The following is a 4,398-nucleotide window of genomic DNA, read 5'->3' on the forward strand; positions in this document are numbered from 1 at the left end:
TTTCAGATAAGCAATAAACGAGATACCGAAACTGAAACACGTAGTTGCTTCGCGTGACGTCACGATGAGTCACTGACGTCAGATCCGGCACTACCAAAATGTAAACACGCACAACGCGTGCTCAAAACGCAGTACACGTAGTGCTAACGCCAAGGAAGCGAAGCTGATGACGTCTCCTGAGGAGACAGGGGGCTTTTACAGTTTCCGAACTCGACAGCCGCGATTTCAACGACAGTGGCGATGCAGTCTCTGACGTCACAAGCACAGAGTAGCCAGTAGAAATTCATGAGTAGGGAACGCAACTAATCTTTGAAATTCATTTTCAGGAAAACTAGATCACTTTCAGTCATATATTTTGGCACTGATAATCAAAGTGCAAAAAAAAACATTCAAAATTTTATTAAGATCAGTGGGCATCGAAAAATCGCCAGAGTTCCCACTCCCCACAAATGGCGATCATACATGTAAAAGGTGTCCCTGCTATCATGCATTGCGGTGTAAAAAAAGACAGGCCATTCTACGCGAAAGTTACCAAATGTACATTGTTCACAGCTGAGCGGAGTAGCCACCAGTAATTTAAGGGAAGCTTTTCTTTGCGGACCTGGCCGGGTGGTGCTGCACCTGGCGACGTCAACCGCGGGCGCTGCGGCCTGGCTGTTCCTTTGCCGAATAGGCCAACCAATCACAGCGGAGCATGTGCGCCACGCAGAATAATAGGAACAAAGCAGATTGAGGGGTTTTGAGGCAGGGAAAAAAAGATTATAAAGAGACGTACACAAAAATGCTAGAATGAAATGTATGTATGGCATACCACAGTAACTCAAGCAGGTCAAGTGACTATTTGTCACCGCCATGTTTCAAAGGGGATGTCAATAAATCATAACCACTGCGGCGGCGCCGGCCGTACGGGGGAGAAAGAAAAAGAACCAGAAAGCTCGCCTTCGCGCATCCGCGGCTGCACGGTAATGAGCAAGCAAATGCCTCTAGCAGTTAGAATGGATTACAACTATGCTACGTACGTAGATATGTGTATGTTGTCTCTGAAACCATGATGCATTCAAGGCCATGTCAAGGTGTCCATCATACTCGCTAGTGGGAGCATGTTTGGGGGCGCTGCTTTTTGATGCAAGCCAATGGTTAATCACGATATTTTCTTTTTTTTTTCAAGGTTTCTTTATCAACAGGAAAAATTAAACACGCCACAAGTACCTGACTGAAAACATACCAGTTGGTTTCTTTCACTTTTCTACCAATTCTTCATTGGCAGCACGTCATTCAGAGCAATAAAAAAATTGTAGCTAATTGCAATTAATAATTTCAATGGCATCAGAAGAAAATTAATGGTGGCTGGTCTACTTGAATGTGAATATGCACTTGGTTATCTTTGCGTAGAATGGCCAGTCTTTTTTTTAAATGTGATGCACGATAGCTGGGACACCCAGAGTATACTCATAAGCACCAATTATGAGGCTGAGCCACAGACCATGTGCATTCCCACATCCCAAAATACTAGGCTTAATGTTACTGGCAACCATCACAAGCATGACGAACCTACAGCAAGTTACTTAAATATGGATTCCAATTCCCCAACAGCTGCATTCAGGTATGCATGCCTGGTTTTGGGGCTTAACCATGCTTAACCAATGAGCCTGAAATTATTGGAAATTAGGTAAATTGCTAACTCTGTCAATAGCAATTGTAATCTACAAACACCCTTCCCTGTACAAAGGTTTGGGCACAAAACATCAGTCATACCAAACAGCCATTCCATTTCCTTAAGGAGTCCCACCAATAGGCTTCTACTGAAGCATACCACTAAATGTTCCAACACTCCAGGGCAGAACTTCAGAAGAATGTAAGTAGATAAAGAAATCTTCATCTGTTAGAAAAAGGAAACCAGAAAACCCACTGCAAGAAATCCAACACCCATGCAGGTCAATTGCAATTGCATTGCAGGTTTATTGTCTGTTCAGTTCGATCGAGAGGCACTCATGCACAGTGAGAACATGTAGCACCAACAGGACCGCAACAGAGCTTTCTTTTCTGCTGTTGTTCAAACATGTCCACATTGCTATGAACTCGTTAGAAAACATCCCAATGTCGCCCACAGATGACAGAAGAATGAAGCACAAGGCCCTGCACGTGTACACATGCAATATTCATACGTCTGGTAGCACACGAATGCAAGTTCCGCGATTTTGACTAGCTACACAATGTGAGAACAAAACATCTATGGCATAATGCAGTCAACTTGGTGGGCGTACAGGGACTAGCATATTTGGCACACTTTATTACCGTCTCTTTAATGTCACGTGCATCCCTGGCTCTTTCTTGCTGAAACTTAGCACAGTGCTCAAATTTTAAATTTTCTTTTTTATTATCGGCATACATGGGAGACTATCTGCCTGGACTGCCCAAAATTTAAAAAAAAAAGAAAGAAGAAAAGCCTTGTAGCACACAAACAGTGGCCACAATGTTTGCTCACAGGACCAGCAATGCAGCATGGAGGAATGAAGCAGACCAACATTGTTTCTTTTGCCTTTTCTCATTAAGGTATCAATGCCAGGGAAGTTGACATTGCCAGAAGGTTAACATATGACTGATTTTATTGATCTATCACCACGTTATCAAACAAGAAATACTGCATTGATGAATATATGCACAAGATCCAGACAAGACTGAGCCAGACATAGACGAGACAGAACCTAGAGTTGTTAGATCAAATATGCAAAGCCCTATACACCCGCTGCGACATGTCAGAAGAAGGAAACACTCATTGTTCGATCCCCCTTTTCACTCACATTTGGGAAAACATCCCTGCTTACATACACACATCAACACACAGACTCCAAACTTCATCAGTGTATTATATGTGTGCCTTCGCGCATCCGTACTTTTGGCTTTGGTTTCCTGCTCTAAACCATGGCACTTCGTGTAGACTGAGGCAATCATGTAGAAGTTATGGATGCACCTAAACACTAAATTAGGTCTAGGCCTCAAGAGCGAGAACCAGTGCAAGCCTTTTCGCTAAACACGATAGGTTGGAAGGTTTGATCAGTGACATCCAATGGCACAGGCAGAAGACAAGGTTCAAAACGGCTGAAATTTTACATTTCTGCATAGACAACAGATTGCTTCAGTATGCTTTAGAAATTATCAAAAGACAACATAGCTTACTGACTTATAGCTGACTTATAGCTGACTTATAGTTGCTAGGGTGCCAGTTTCAGTGTTCATCATTAGTGGCATTACCACGATCCACGCGGGCACCATGTTAGGCCTAACATTAAGCAGGTTGCACATGCGTGAGTACTGCATACTGTTTAAATACAGAAATGTGCCACAGACTTAGCACACTGGAGTGCACTTACAAAGTCGAATAGCACAGCACAAGCACACCTACGACTGTATTAGTATTAAACATTGTTGGCACAAAGTGGCTACAAAGTGGTGCCACCCTTCATGTGTGGCACACTTCTATTATAGTGTGCATATTGCAGTACATGAAACTGGCAACAGATTGGGGAGTGAAAAGTATAATTACTGCTGTACGACAGCACGGTCTGAAATGAGCGCAGCTAAGAATTGCATCTGGACCACTGAAAGTGCTGGCAGAACTGATAGTGACAAATATTAGTTATATTTAGTCTACCGATATGCACAACCACAAAGAAATGCCAGAACACTGCAGACTTATATTGGCCTCCAAGCATTAAACTGCAAAAAAAAAAAGAATTTTGTGATTTGCAAGATATGCAGTTGATTGAGTCATTAAACCATGCAGTATTTTGGTTGTGCATGCATAGAACATGCGGAACACTTTTTTCTCTTCTTTCAGCATTGCCAAATGCTCAATGCACATTTATGTGAAGGGCTTTATACCTGAAACAGCTCATGCTCCTCATTGATGCCATATGCATACAGCAAAACAGGCATACGGAAGAATGCTCGAATCCCCTCAACAATCTGGGAAAGTCTGAAGCAGCCTTAGCTCAAATATTTCAATAAAAAGGTAGTTCGTTGCAGCTAGATGCATTATTTACTTTTTACATACGCTTCACTGCAAGTCCGGATAGAATGAATGACTGATATAACAAACACTTATTGCGGGGCTACCACGATCATTATATTATGGTTCAACTGTGTTTCATTCACTGCTGCTAGCCCTGCAATGGGATCAATGTCCTTTACCTGCAGTAATTACAATTTCTGTCAACCATACTGAACTGATTTAACATTGAGCTGGTTCACGCACAAACGAAGGTCACAGTTACACAATAGGAACCACTCGTTTTCTTCACTTTCTACCGGAAAAAATTTGAATTTATGTTGTACCTGCTAACAAGCATAGCGAATCTGTGCAAGAAGTGCCGACAGTGCATTATCTGTTTTTTGCAG

General features: G+C 42.4%; 1 protein-coding gene across 3 annotated transcripts in view; it reads left to right on the forward strand.

Annotated features, from left to right (window-relative positions):
• The window catches only part of cher (filamin protein cher), a 202,612-nt gene that overhangs the window by 196,791 nt on the left and 1,423 nt on the right, over positions 1 to 4,398 (forward strand). The gene's annotated exons all lie outside the window — the stretch shown is intronic.

This window comes from Dermacentor albipictus, chromosome 5 (genome assembly GCF_038994185.2).
Source record: "Dermacentor albipictus isolate Rhodes 1998 colony chromosome 5, USDA_Dalb.pri_finalv2, whole genome shotgun sequence".
Taxonomy (NCBI): domain Eukaryota; kingdom Metazoa; phylum Arthropoda; class Arachnida; order Ixodida; family Ixodidae; genus Dermacentor; species Dermacentor albipictus.